General features: G+C 36.6%; 1 long non-coding RNA gene across 1 annotated transcript; it reads right to left on the bottom strand.

Moving 5' to 3' along the window:
* Window positions 1–2275: 2275 nt before the first annotated feature.
* LOC109210934 lies at window positions 2276–8193 on the bottom strand. The gene is made up of 2 exons (XR_002065632.1): window positions 7429–8193; window positions 2276–2543 (listed from the first exon to the last, which is right to left on the bottom strand). It is a non-coding gene; the product is annotated as an uncharacterized LOC109210934 (long non-coding RNA).
* Between the last annotated feature and the right edge of the window lie 8097 nt (window positions 8194–16290).

Genomic DNA, 16290 nt, shown 5'->3' with positions numbered 1-16290 from the left:
TATTTTGAACAATACTTTTCTTTCTATTTTACAAATATTTTTCTCTTTTCCTTTGTTGTTTTCATTTTTCAAAAATCTGGCACCATTTCGGTACTATTTGGGCATTGGGTTTTTTCAAAACAAATGGTCACCCTCACTTAGTCCTAACACTGCTTATTTTTCTCACTTTTCACTCATTTAGACAAGCCGGTCAACATGCAAAGACGAGCAAATAAATGCGCAAGTAGCACGTAAGATGCATCAGGATGGTATATTCATTTCAGGTCACCTGTCCTAGACGGACCCAACCCCTGTGTTGAGTCCCCTAAGCCAAATGCACATGATGCAAACAAACGTCCTACTAGGGATCCGGCATGAGTTTTGTTCTTCTAGGTTTGAACCCTAGGTTTATTGGTCTAGACCTGGCTTACCCGAGCGGACAACTCGAGCCGAGGGGGAGGCAGCGTACCGGGGATACAGAAGCTCCGCCGGCTTAGCAACTTATCCAAACCTCGTTCTAAATTGGGAAAGACTCTAAACAGAAGAGAAGCTACACGAAGTGGACCCTTCTCCATGATGTAGAAGACTCAGAGAGAGGAAGGGATTCGCGACAGTTTATATAATCAATTTCAACAAATATCAAAGCGGTAAAGCATTTAGCACATATAGCATGGAACATGTAGAAAAATCAGATAAAGCCAAATATAACAATTGTACTAAGCTCGAATTCTTGAACCCTGAATCGAAATTCTGGGTTCGTATCCCCAGCAGAGTCGCCAGAGCTGTCACACCTACCCTGAAGGATAATGTATAAGGGAGTTTTTCCATTTAAAGTGACATTATTCGAAATGGGATTATTTATTTATTTTTAGAGTCGCCACTTGGGAAAGGATTGGCTTTTGGTGTCCCAAGTCACTGATTTAGCTTGAATCTCAAATCGAGAAAAATTGTCGACTTCCCATTTGGAGTCTGCGAACCAGAAATTCTGACTAAGGAATTTTGTTGACCCAAGGGAAGGTGTTAGGCACCCCCGGATCCCGTGGTTCTAGCACGATCGCTTAAATTATTATAAATGGCTAAAATCAGATTTTTATACATGTCATCCTATAGTGAAATTTTAGAATTATTTAACCGCTATTAGTTGAAATTTTTTTAAGAAAGTGAACGTCGTTTAAAAACGTATTTTCGGATCACGTCACATGAAATGCACCCGGATCCTCGACACATTCTTATTCAGCATTTTGGGATTTGGATTTGGGTTGCATGAAACACCCGTATTTAAGAAGGTAAAATTATTAAAAACGTGCCTAAAGCGACTAACAGGTTATTAACTTTGCGGGAGGCCGCGAAATTCACTAAACGGCACGCCCGGATTCTAAGTATTTTGATATAAGCATTTAATGAGGGCCCCGCAATTTGTGTGTTTTGTTTGGCGAGGCTCATCTCACTTTATTATTTAAAGGCCAAACTAAAGCAAACTATAATTTTCTATTGAATTTGTCTCTAAAGCAACTTAATTAATTAACATTACTAGTAAGCTATCTTTCAAAGAATTCGGGCCTCAAACTCAAGTCCACATTTAAACAAGAGGAAAACCTCTTAATTCAAACATGCTACTTAGCTTGGAAGGCCCCAAATTTATAATTCAAATTTATTTACTGCCATCACATCCACAACTCAAATGAGTAAATTAAAACCTTCAGCATGTTGGATCCTGATGCGGCCCATGGGAAAGAAAGGCCATTTTAGCTTTGTTAAAACCAATCGTTCAGAGCTTTGGGCCTCAAACCGAGCCCAATAAAAATTTAAATTGGGCTGTCAGCCCATATATGTACCAGCCTTTACCCTAATAGAATTAAATGTTCTAGGCAGCGCTTGTGACTGGGCCAAATTAGGCCCAAAATTATGGCCTAAGCCAGTCCGGCATTACTTTGAATTAAATTAAAATTTGTATTACTATGCTAGCTAATTTTAGAACAAGTAATGATGCAATTTATGGGCTAGTGACAAGATTTGAATTCTGATTTATACAAAAACATGAATTAAAATTGAAGAAGACATTGAGAGAAGACTTTTGAGATGATTTCACGTACTAATAGCTTACTACCTTATTAACTTAATTGAAAGCAAATCATGTGAGATAAGTGACCTTGATACTCAAATCACCTGATCAACAGAAGAGATCCAGGTCGATAAACATGAAGCCATATATATACTAGTACTGTAATTCCAAGCTAACATTTCCTTTTGAATTCCAACTAATCAAAATACTATAACTGAAAGCAAACTAACACAGTAAGAGGAAAACAGTCCACTTATACAATCATCATAAGTCTTAGTTCATTAAATTTCAGATGCTGCTACTATGGAATCTTACATGTAAACTAACGTGTACATAAGTAGGCTAAACATGAAATTGACATGAGCAATTTGTCATACGAACAATACACATGAATAAACAGGAATTTAAGCAATCTGAGCACTTAGATCAGCCTTTCATTTCAAACCATAAACTTCAATTACAAGTTTCCTTAGCCTTTGGCCATTGGAGATTAAGCAAATACCTGGAAATGAAGCAAAGTAAAAGGAAGAGGGAGTCAGCAGTAGGGAAGCAAGCAATCAGCGGTTGAAACCAAAGCACAGGGTCAATTTGGAGCCCAAACAGTATCACTATAGCCCAGGAATGAGTGACAAATGAACAGCACCAACAAAATAGGCAAACAGATTTGACTGAATCCAAATGAATTCGAAATTAAATCCAGTAACCTTAGGAAACCTTAATCACTGAAAACAGAAGTGCTGAAACCATTTTTTGACCTTAGATGAGCTAGGAATTCAACTTTTAAACTGAAACTCGAAATTGTTGTGAAGAAACTTCGATGGAACAGTAATGTTTTTGAGTTTTTTTGGAGTTTTGCTAACTTTTTTTTTGGTTTTTCTGGAAATTTAGATCTAAGATCTAAATAGTATTTTAATTTGAAATTCAAAAATCCAATGCTAAGCTTGCATAAAATGTTTTTGGGAGGGACTTTTAGAGGCTGGAATTTTTGGGGGAATTTTCAGGTTTCTAAAACTTTTGGAAATTTTTCAGATTTTTCAAAACTTGTAATCCAAGGCACTAGACATGCCTTTTATAGGCATAAAAAAGGGCAGAAGGTTCTGGAAATTTTTACTAATTTTTCCCCCTTTTTATTTTCAGCAATTGTACTTTAATCCCTAATTTTATGGCTTGTTGCCCAAGTTACTGCATTAAAAATGCAGAAACTTACACTAAGGCCCCCTTCTAGATGGTTCTAGGGTGTTCTAGCTTTGTTTTCCTACCTATGGAATACCTATACTACCCTTGTTTTTGTTTTGAAATTACTGGCCCTTAACAAACCAGCCCATTTTCAATGCCTAAACTACCCTTGATTGCCCCTGAAATTACTAACCAAACCCAACCCCTTTTACCTTAGTTAAAAAAAATTGAAGACCAAACTATTTAGCTATATCCAATCATCTAAACCTAATTACTTTAAAACACTAAATTAGAAAACAATTATTGATGAAATTGAAACAAATTAAACTAGACTAATCAAACTAACAAACGATTGATTCAATCAAGCAAAAATCAAACAGTACCTAAAACAGATTTGAAACACAATTAAACTAAAATCTAAAAAGGAAACAAAAATCAAATCACAAAGCTAATGTACATGTGTTTAAATCAAATACCATACTACTTATCAGAATTACCAAACAAAAACTAAAAGAAAAATCTAACTACACTACGATTCGAACCAATCAGAATTAAACTAATATCTAACAACCAAAACGAAAAAATCAAAATTAAGCTAACATGAACCAATTACTGAATTAGAGAAAGCAAAAGCAAACCATTGCATAAAAAAAGAAAGGAATTGAGAAACTTACTGATTTTAGTCTTCGATTGGACTGACTCCGAATTGGATTTTCGATTAATGTTATATGTTTATTTTATCCAAAATAGACATATAACATGAATCAAAAACCAACAAAATGCTTGAAATTCCTAAAACGGGTTGAAAGCTTCGAACCCTAGATTTAAAATTCGAACAGTCGCGGTTAGATTCAAACGAAACCAACTTGGGATTTAGAAAGAAGGAGGTGAGGGGAGTCTATGGTGTGATTTTGGTCGACTTTGGGTGATTTAGTGTTTTGGTCCGGACTTTCGATTTGAAATTCGAAGAGTTTGGCTTGGATTTGAGGAGTGATGTTTGGAGCTTTGAAAAGAGGAGAGGGAGAGGATTCAGGGGTGTAATTTTTGGTGGGTTTGGAGGTTGGCCGCCGGCGGCGGCGATTTCCGGCCGGCGGCGTCGATTTCCGGCCGGCGGCGGACGGAAGAGGAGTGGCAGAGACGGTGGTGTTACAGGGGTACGAGGACGAGAAGGTTGGTCTCTAGGGTTTTTGACAAATTTTGGACAGTTTTATTTTAATTCATCATCAATCGAGGGTCGTTGGATGAGGGAAGATAGATGGCCAGGATTGTTTGATGCCAAAACGGCGTCGTTTTATTAAAGGGGGAGGGCTGGACCGGATCAGGGGTGTGGGTTGGGCCATTTTGGACGGATTTGAGGGGTTGATTGGGCTAGAATTGGATTTTGGCCCAAAATTTGGTCTTTTATCAAGACCATTCTTTTTTACTCTTTTCTTTTTTCCTTTTGTATTTATTTTTGTATTTTACTTATTATTTTGAATTTTCTGATTTTATTATGTAAAATAAAAGACCCAAATTAAATCTAAGATGATACTAATTAACTAATTCCTAATTTAAGAGGAAACTAGATCAAAAATGTAAAATGTAAAATTTGAAATTGTAAAAAGACTATTTTTGTTACTTTTCTCTTATTTTAGTAATGTTAATTAACTAGTAAAACTAAAAATATAAAATCGAATTCTAAATGCAAATGCACTATTTTTGTACTTTTGGTGAATTATGGCACCTAAAATGCACACAAAAATGCAAAGAAGGCACAAAATCATGCAATTAATTCAAATAACAAAGAAAAATTCTAATTCTAAGGAATTTGTAGGAGTAATTTAAGCGTGGCAAAAATCACGTGCTCACAGACCCTGTCCATAAGCAACCTGTGGAGCGGCTCTAGCTAGCAGAGTCAGAATCTGTGTACCTGTAATAGTTCTTTGTGGATGTTGTAGTAGCATGGCTAGTAGCAGAATTCCCATTAGGACAATACCCAACAATATGCCCTTTCTGACCACAAGTAAATCAAGCCCAATCTGCTCCAAAACAATGACCATTATGATTTCTACCATAATTCGAACACATCGGATGTTGACATGACTGATATGAGCTATTACCATTCCCCTATATTTGCCAATGTCCTTGTCTATCTAGATAATCACTCCTAGAAGACTGCACCACTAGCTCTGTCTGAGTGGGTCTGGACTGTCCACGATTAAAACAACTCTTTCCCACAGATGCAGCTCACTATGCCCGCCGGTGCTGTGAGCCCTTTTGCTTTCTCGCTCGGTCATGTCCCTCTCCCGATAAGATCATAACGGAGAGCAGTGTTAACTACTCCTTCATACGAACCACCTCAAGCATCCCTAACCACCGGACCGCGGTAACAATGTTCAAACCCATCCACAAACCTTCTCATGGTCATCTGCAACTAAAAAAGGTGCATAATTGTCTAAGTCAATGAACTTAGCCTCATACTCTGTAACTGTCATACTGCCCTGGCGCAGTTTCTCGAACTGACGTCTCATGTCGTCTCGCTTGCTCAGTGGAACGAACCTATCCATAAACATAGCTGAAAACTCTGACCAATTAATAGGTGGCAACCCTGCTCGTCTACCTCTCTGAACTGAATTCCACCATGTCCACAGATCCTGAAAATAGAAAAGTAGCAAACTTCACCCCTCGAGTCTTCTTCAGCCCCAATGTAGTTAGTATTTTTTCACAACGCTGAATGAACTTCTGGGGCTCAATAGAAGCCTGAGTAGCATTGAACTCTGGTCGCTTAAGATTCATTAAATTCTTAAGATCTTTAGACTTCCCTGCATTTGCAACCGGCTGAACGACCCGCTGAGGGGTCATCAGAGGAGCTGCAACATTCAACTGAACTTGTGCTTGCGCCTGCAAAGTAGCCCGGGAAGCTGGAAGTCTACCCTGAGTAGACACTAATGCCTCTAACATATTCAACAACCTCAATACTGCATTTGAAGGTTGGGTAACGGTAGGTGTCACACCTTTTTTTTTTTACCTTACTAACCTTCTTTAAAAGAACAAAAAGATTTGTAAAGATCGAAAGAGTTTTCAATTTTGAAAAGTGCAAAAAGATTGTGTTTCAAAAGGATTTTCAGAGTCACCGCCTGACATTTGGTTTCATTTGACAACACCAGAGATTTTAGGTAAGGGGATTCATTTGACTCCCAGAGAAGGTGTTAGGATTCCCCAAGCCTCGTGAAGATCACGGTTGCGTACGTGATTAAGTCGGCTTTAAAGAATACTCAGATCGAGGCAAAAACACAAAAAAAAAAAAAAACACAGAAGAGGCTCGAGGTGTCCCCATCTAATAAATGAAAATTAAAATCCTAAGATAACCTACACTATACTTCCTCCACGGTGTTCGTCATGGCCTCCGTTTACATTTACTTCGGGGCAAACCCCGGATAATAATATATACAAACTCTACGGGCATTCCCCTGAATATAAACTAACTAAAGGGAAAATCTCTCACCTCGAAACCAAAAGCAAATATATAGAAAAAGATCCTAAGATTGCCTACCCAGGTGTGGTCGGCCTAAACATGCTACTAGCGAACAATGTAAAGAAATAAACTAAATAAAAGAAAAATTAAATAACAGAGAATTCAATTCATGCTTATTTCTTCTTAACAGTTTTTCATGTATTTGGCCAAATCCAATTCCTAAAGCATGTCAAAAATAAATCTACTAAGACTTAATTCTCACTGAATTTTCCTACTAAGTGAGACCAACTTAAAGATGGAAATTCTCAACAGAACCTTTTCTCATCATCTTCCCTCTCCTTATTCTTTTCATGTAACAGAAAATTAACTTATCAAACCCAGCCATCTCACTTACCACTATTTAAAATTGCTTTGCCAAGCTAACTTGTAAAAGATTGGCAGAAAATTGAAAGGAATAAGAGAAATTGATTAAAAGCGCTTTGAGCACTCCCGGAACTAATTACTAAACTGAAACTATCATGAAACTCCATCAGGCTCTTTTCTCAAATGAACAGAGACCACATCCCTGGAAAACACTAATATGATTAACAAACACAAAAAATTGAATCAATAACTTAGATCCAAACAAGAAAAACAACGAACCGACGATTCTTATCACATTTAAACAGACAAGCATACTAGACAACGAGCCAACGTCATGTAAAAATATATGCAAACAGAGATATCAAACATATAAAATAGATAAGTTTAGATGGACCTTTATGCGCCAACTTTCAATTAAATTTCAGCAGCTACAATGATGGAACCATGGAGAACAAGCTTGAACGAAGAATTGAGACTAGAACCTTCAAACTGGCCGAAACCTCGATTGCAGGCTCGGATCGAAAACACCTCGAGTTAGCGATTCTAACACCAAAGCAAATCCAGCCAAAGAAAACATACACGGCAGGCTCGAAACAGATTTGAATCCTCAGCTAAAATCCATAGCTCAAAACAAAAATTAATTGAAGAAATTGATTTTTTTTTTAATTGGAAACAAGTTGAAACTAAGAGGAATTCATTTTTTTTGTGTTAATCAACTGGAACAAAAAAAATAAGGAGAGGCCAAATTGGAATCCGAAATTCAAAAACCCTCGTTCTTCTTCTCTTCCCCGAAAATCTGTCCAAGATTCGCTCGAATCTTCTAAATGCCAAAATGTAGACGAGGCATAGGATCGAAATCCGAAGCAGCAGCTCCTCTTGTTTCGTCTTAGGATTTAGCGATTTGAGTGAGAACAGTGATTGTGGGTATGAGAGCAAATGAGTCTAAATGGGTGATCCCTTCTTATGATTAAATCCTGCTCAACGTAATTGTGAGCAGCCTCCCTCTGTTTTCTATGTCCGTTTCTGTGTATGTGATAAAATGAGTGCAATTGATGAACATGCACACAAGCTGTTTTGCTAAAATGTCCGAGAGACGTTACTCATCTAGAATTCCATTAAATGTTTATGAAAGCTCCCCTTTTTTTTGTGGTGGGCGGCTGACCTTGGTCGGAAAAATTAGGGTAGGGTTTTTATAATTGGATATTATATAGAGGTGGAAGGGATGATTTAAGTGGAGAGTAGGCTAATGGTTGGGAAGAATGGGCATTTGTTTTGCTGGGCCACTAAAATTCAAAAATGAGCTCCCGATTAGCCTAAATTCAATTCTTTATCAATGAACAAAAATAAAAATACTATCAAAATATATTAATTAATCTTAGTTAATAAGAATAAACTATTAAAGTGAACTATATATAAAAATAAAAATACTTTTGGTATTTTTTTTAAATGATATAAAAAGGTAGAGAAAACTATGTTAAAGTAATGGTAAAAATTCAAATATTATCATTATAAAATACTAATAAGCTTAAATAAATAAAAAAAGATATAATAAGAGAATAAATAATATAAAACTATTTTTTTTGTGTTTTTAAACTTATGTTTTAAAATTAAAATTAAAAATTGACTGAAATCCTATTAAAATAAAAAATTAGTAAATATTTTAAAAATACTGCTTTTAAAAGTTGCGCGGGTCAAAATTACGTGCTTATAGTAGGCACAACAGCTGGTGCATCATGAACCACCTATTCTTGCACTTGGTCTGGCATAGCGGCTTGGGGTTGACCCATGTTCACAACTTCAGGTTGAGGAGTAGCCTGTCTACTAATCTGCGCTCTAGTCTGATGAGCCCCGACTTGGCCACCACCTTGGGTAGTACCACGTCCAGCACTATGTCTAGCAGATGAGGGTGTGCGTGTTCTAGCCATCTGTGAAAGAAACAGTCTAAAGTCAAACTGAAGTTATCTCAACGCACGACCAAAGAATGAAAGAAGGGAAAACATCCTAAATGCTTAGTAGCCTCAAGATCATATGTATAGGCGCCTACATATCCATGAACAAGGCTCTACTAATAATGCTCCATGACCCGGGACTTAAAACCTATGCTCTGATACCAACTTTATCACATCTCAAACTATCATCTCGACGTGAGTGGCACCCAGCTAACACCACCTGCCAGGCGAACCCCTTTCTCAAAAGTTAACCATTTAAACAAACACCGGAAGAAAAATAAGTACAGGTCTAAAAGTATTATTAATAATTAGAGATGATGTAGTTATCACCCAATACCTTAGTCAATTGATAGAAAAATCAACAATCACTCAAATAATAACACTCTAGCCCAAATCCCACTCTAAGACCATGGAGCATCTAACAGAGTTATATGAGTTTTACTAACGAGTATGCAAACCCCAAAGAAAAAGAAAATAACTAACACGAACAAGATAAAGCTGTAACGAAAGCTGAAACAAACAATGCGATGGCTGACCTCAGCAATAGGATCCATGCGAACAAACTCGTCAGCCACTAGCTCTATCTCCTACAACGGTATATGTATAGAGATGCAGGTAAGGAGTGAGTTATACGTAAATAAAACCCAGTAAGATCATCGACCCTCCACTTTGAATACGTCTAGATTAAGTGTTAGAAAATACAAACACACCACAACAAGAACGATATAATCAATACAATGATTATACATAACTCAATATATATGTATCAACAGAGTTAATAAGAATTAACCAACAAAAGTACACATATCTTATCACACGCACTAAGGACTTGTCATAACTGTAGCGTAAAAAATTAACCAACACCTTTACGAGTCCACGACAGCACCACAATGCCTCAAATAGTAACGGAGCATACGAAATTCTTACTTAAGAATACACAATGCCCGAAATATATATCAAGAATCATACACATGCTCGAGTGATGTACAAAGGCATACACAATGCCCAACATCAAGGCTCAGAGCCATATCAAACCAACAAATCACAACCTCATAGCTCACAGCCGTATCACACCATCAAACAACTTATAAAATAATTTTAGTATTTTATGTACTAAATAATAAAAATCCAATATTGTAGCTTCATAAGTAGGTTCAATTTTCCCCAACAGTGTACTAAAATCCTCGTTTCCACAAATTCCATCTCATGTGTATCCTTTAAAAAGCTAATAATAATGATATCATCATTCTTGTCTCTTCCTTTAAAGGAATAATAGAAAAGGATTCTGTATTTCACCAAAATTTCATTCCAGTAACTTTCAATACTACTAATCAATGAGATATTACTATGCCATCATTATTATTACTATAAAAATATAACTCATAACCCCACTATTTTACTCATCAATATAGTATACTATTATGGGGACTTAGATATAGTATCCGGATACTTGAGTTTTCCCACAAAATAATTCACATGAAGTTAGGCTCGGATTCCCACAGATGTGCTGTCAAAGTTGTCTCCACAATGTTCTCAGGGATTTAGTGTTCTCTTAAAGAACTAATTTAAAAATGCAGGGAAAATTTTCATAATTACAATTTTTATAAGAGATTATTCCATTGTCTACAACTATTATTGGATTCACGTTTTGCACAGTATAAGTGCTTTCATTTTATTCAACTAATGAATGCGGTAGAATCCCTATAATTAAGGAAATTAACTAGCAATCAAATATTATCACATTAATGCAAATCTATATAAGGGAAAATATACATTTAATTAAGTACATGAATATTAATTAGTTGCAAGTGTATATTAACTTACTTATATATTAGTATCTATTATATATAATGTATATCTATACAGTATATTACTAATATATATCTCAGTGCAGCTCTTTGCATTAGAATTTCGTAGATTATAAACACTAGAACAGTTTATCGGTTATATAGTGGATTCATTTGAACTTTAATAACCAAGTATGGAGTCTTTAGCATGATCTCATGATTTGGAAAGTGTTGTAGTTGAACTGGTAATAATGCTGCAAGCACTTGTTTAAGTTTGTAAAAGGAATCTCCTTTAAAATTGAGTTTAAAATCTAGCGTATGTTCTTGTGGGGCCAATTTAGGCCGGCCAAGTTCGCTTATCGAACCCATATTTGTCAATTTGGTTACTCGTTTGTTTGAGTTAGCGGTATTAGTTAGTCGTTTGTTACTTGTGAATCAGTGATGTTAGTCTTCTCTCCGTGATTCTGAGTTTAGTCGTCTATATGTTCGAGTTAGCCATATTATTTCATCCCTCGCTACTGATTCTGTCAACTATGAGTAGTCGCTTTATTGGTTTAGACTCGAGTATATTAGTTTGAATTATTATTATTTCGGTTATTCAGATTATGTTTTAGGTTCAATTAGTTGATTATCATGTTATTTATACCGTCGTCATCTTTGATATATTTGTCTTAGAAAATGATAGATCCATCTAAAGCTTCCATCTAAAACTTTCTCTTGATGGGATGGTATTAAATACAACCACATGAAAATACATTCTTCATACTTTGGGATTTTATTGATATTATCATTATGTTTATGACAAGTTCGAGGTACTCAAAATTTGAACTTGCGCTTCATGTCTAATCTTGTAGCTAAGGAAATGGTATCTATTCTCAAAGAAACAGAATTGACACTTTTATATAATGTCATTGGAGCAAATAAAACAATTAAGCATAAGGTGAAAACATTCAGTTCATTTCATGGATCTAAATAATGTTAGCATTCTTCTGATAGCTAATTTGCTCTAATATTATGTACATTCCAGGGAAATAACTGTACTATTTCCAAGCTTTGTGATGATGACTAAAGTTCGCGATCAGAATTGGTATATGGAACTGATCACTGCAAATTATATTCCACCGAATGTGGACCGATCATCAAGAATTTATGGAATGTACATGCCAGTCTACTTTTTTGGTTCTTTAATTTGTTATTGTCATATGGTTGTTAGTTTGCGTTAAGCCAACTTTAAGTTGCGCATTGGTTGTGTTCGGCCTAATCTCGAAAAGTGGCATCGAGTTGAGTAGTTTTCAGTAGAGAGGTTATGGACACCCGCTGATCTCGGAAAAAATCCTATATTTATATGTATATATGTGCAATATACCGTGACAAATGGTTATATATTTTATTAGGCACCCTGATACTCAAAAGCCCTTTTGGGGAACTAGTCTTGTATGCAGCTTATTGTTGCTCTTGGATGACTTGGATTCGATTCCAGCTCCATTTTGTTTTGCTTGTACTGTTATATGCCCCGATATCTTTTCTTTTGGCTATTTTTTCTTTAGTTTTTGGCTCTTTTTTGGTTTAACTTTAGTTTTCGCCCCGAAATTCAAAATTTCTGAATTTCTGAATTCAAAATTTAATTTTTTTTCCCAGAAATTGAAAATTTTTGACCGAATTCGGTCGAAAATTTCAAATGAAATCTCCATTTTTTTTGAAATTTATGACCGAATTCGGTCGGAAATTATGAATATATATTTATTTTTTAAATAAATTAATAATTTACAAATAATTATTTAATTATATAAAATTTTTATTTTTTTAAATTTCCGTCCGAATTTGGTCAGAAAATGAATTCAATATTTTTCGACCGATTTCGGCTGAAATTTGAAAATTAAAATTTTTTTTTAATATTTTCCGACCGAAATCAATCGGAAAATAAAGTTTGATAGTCAGTCAACGCGTTGAAGTTTCCTACCGATTTCGGTCGGAAATTTCCGACCAATTGCGGTCGGTACACGTTTGCGACCATCATTTTTTCGTCCAATTAAAATCGGTCAGAATTTGATCGGAAATTATCAATTTCCAACCGATTTCAGTCGGAAATTGCGGACGGAAATCACCTGATTTCTAGTAGTGATATAAGTACATGAATATTAATTAGTTGCAAGTGTATATTAACTTACTTATATATTAGTATCTATTATATATAATGTATATCTATACAGTATATTACTAATATATATAAAGAAATGAATATCCATCCATGTATCATTACAGATTTTTAAAAAATGTAGAAGTGTTTGTTTCTTAAAATAAATAAAAATTTTATTAATTAATGTGATGACCCAAAACATCATCACTTATTTTAGAAACAAATTCAGTATTTCGAGGCCTAAAAACCTCCTTTTTATCTCACCTCGATTTGCGTGCGCAGTCCGGGCGCTTAGCCGGAAAGCAATTATATGAAAATCTGTGAAAAATAATGAATGTTGCCTTTAAAATGAATTTAAGTTGACTTCGGTCAACATTTTGAGTAAACGGACCCGGATCCGTGTTCCGACGATCCCGGGAGGTCCGTAAGAAAATATGGGATTTGGGCGTATGTCCAGAATCAAATTCCGAGGTCCCTAGCCCGAGAAATGAATTTTTAAAGAAAATTATTTTCTGAAAAATACAGGAGTTTTTAAAAATGAAATGTGTTTGAAATTTGATGGTACCGGGCCTGTATCTTAGTTCCGGAGCCCGGTACAGGTCTTATATGTGAATTAAGTTGAGTCTGTGAAATTTGGTAAGAAACGGACTTGAAATGACGAGAATCGGACCTTATTTGAGAAAATTAGAAAATTTGATGTTCTTGAGTGATTTCATGATTTTGATACTAAATTCATAGTTGTTGATGCTATCTTGGTGAGTTGAATGCACGAGCGAGTCCGTATGAGGTTTTTGGGTTAGTGTACATGTTTGGTTTGGAGCCCCGAGGGCTCGGGTGTGTTTTGGATAGGCCACGGGGTGAAATTTGGACTTAGAGTGTTGCAGAATTGAACTGGTGTGTTGCAGGCCTGCAGGCTTCGCAAATATGCGAAGCCTGGCTCGCAAATGCGAAGGCTATGTCGCAAATGCGAAATATCCCAGGCCAGCACTTCCTCGCAAATGCAAACCACTCATCGCAAATGCGATGTCCCCTGCGGTGGCCAGTCGTCACAAATGCGACTCCTACATCGCAAATGCGATTTCGCATTTGCGACAGGTCCATCACAAATGCGAAGAAGACCTGAAAACTGGCTGGGCCGTAAATGCGACATTTTGCTCGCAAATGTGAGCTTAGCAGACTCCTGGGTTTGCAATTGCGAACCCTGGTCGCAATTGCGACATCAGAGACCTGTAAATCCACACTTAGACGAATTTTTAACCATTTTTCATATCTTCTCAAAATATAAACACTCTAGGGCGATTTTTCAAAGGCAACTTCTTCTCCAAATCGATTGTAAGTCGTTTTTAACTAGTTTACTTCAATCCCTAACATCTTTTCACATGATTTCAACTCAAAATCAATTATTTTCATGGGGGAAATTGGGTGTTTTAGGTAGAACCTAGGTTTTTCAAATTTTGGGGATTTGGACCTCGATTAGAGGTCCGATTTCAAAATAAATTATATATTTGAGTTCGTAAGTGAATGGGTAGTCGGGTTTTGGTTCGAACCTCGGGTTTTGACCATGTGGGCCCTGATCGAGGCCAACCCTGCACTACTATTGAGTAGCGAGAGAGGTCGAAGCAGCTTTTACCCGATTTAGGGTCGGGATCGATTTCCACAGGGAGCTAGATATTGCAGTTGGGTGTCTATCTAAAGTGGAGTTGTGTATTTGCTCCAAATTGTACTTCTACACATTTTTGGTTTTAATTATGATTCTAATTTTATAAACTACAATGCTCAATTAAACTACTATAAGCTAGGATTAAACTATTGCGAGTTGTTCAAATGATTAAAAGGCACTAGGGTAATGACTTTTGCCTAGGTGGTCAATTGATGGATTCTTGAGTCTAAAGCTTGATTGACACATTTGGGGAGTATGATATAACCATTGCTCGATTCTACTCACTCTATACCTCTCGAAAATTCGAGTGATTTTGCTCGAATTGGCTTTCTCAAGACCAATTGGGTATGCAAATTTGCACAAGCAACTAAGGTTCAAGTCGGGTATTAAGATCTCTCGGTTTAACCCTTTAATTGGGCCTATCAATTATCTTGAGTACGCCCCAATTCCTTGTTGGACTAATTTTAGAGACTTAGGCTCTCTTTCTCAAGAAAAGCAAAAGTCAACTATATACAAGCTAGTGTTTGCAACCACTAATTTAGCAATAAAACATGAAATTAGCCCAAATATCAAACACCCATAGTCAATAAAGCCCAAAATACAAGACCCATCAATTACCCACACTAGGGTTGATCCACAACCCTAGCTGATGGGTCTAGCTACTCATAATTAGAGACAAAAACAAAGAAATAGATGAAGATGAACTCATAATAATTAATTACTAAGAAGAACTTGAAGATTCAATGGTAAAATTAAGCTAAAATTACTCAAAGTAGCAAAATAACCCAAGTCACGAGCGCAGCTCTACGTACAAAACTATCTGCTTTACCTAAAAATGGAAAAGAAGCTATTTATACTAAGCTGACAAATCTGGACAAAAATACCCCTGTAGGGTTAGTGCAGACCGCACAAAATCACGTGCGGCCGCACTAGGGCTCTGACTTGACAAAGCTGCTCTCTGAACTTGGGCAATGCGGACCGCACAGAATCGAGTGCGGCCGCGGTGGCTTTTAGTGCGGTCCGCATGAAATGGAGCGCGGACCGCATTGGTCTTCAAACCTGGATTTGGCAACTCTCTGAATCTTCTCTTTGAGGACATCACTAAATCAAGTGCGGCCGCATTGATCCTAGTGCGGACCGCACAAAACCTCGTGTGGCCGCATTACCTTTTAGCCTGAATGTCAGCCTCTCTGAACCTCACTTGTGCAGACCGCACAGAATGGTGTGCGGCCTCATTGGCCCTGTTTTGCCTGAGCTTTGTCTTTGTCTTCGTACTTGTGTAAGTTTCACTCCTTTTTGAGCTGATCTTTGACACCTTGTCACCTTGTTGATCAAACCTGCAATCAAGCACAACTTGTGAGCCTTTTGGGACTATTTTGAATACATTTCTAATCAAAACTTGAGCATGAAGGAGTGTAAAATTCATCATATTCCCCAGTTATCAACTCCCCCAAACTTAAGCTTTTGCTTGTCCTCAAGCAAACAAAATAAGACCCACCCCTTAAGAGAAAATCCAAGAAAATTCAGCTATCCTAAAGTGACCTCATCTAGCATCATTGGGACTAACAATTGCCCTCAATACAAATGAATCATTAACAAAATTTACTCTTTTAAACACCATGGGTCAAGTGCGACACAAGAGCATCAAGAGTTGACTCAACACATCAAAAAACTCTTTCTATTACTTTAGTCATTGTGGAACCCAAACTCATGCATCCTCAGC

This window comes from Nicotiana attenuata, unplaced genomic scaffold (assembly GCF_001879085.1).
Source record: "Nicotiana attenuata strain UT unplaced genomic scaffold, NIATTr2, whole genome shotgun sequence".
Lineage (NCBI taxonomy): Eukaryota > Viridiplantae > Streptophyta > Magnoliopsida > Solanales > Solanaceae > Nicotiana > Nicotiana attenuata.
Note: the sequence above shows the minus strand (reverse complement) of the source record. Positions and strands in the feature narration are given on the sequence as shown.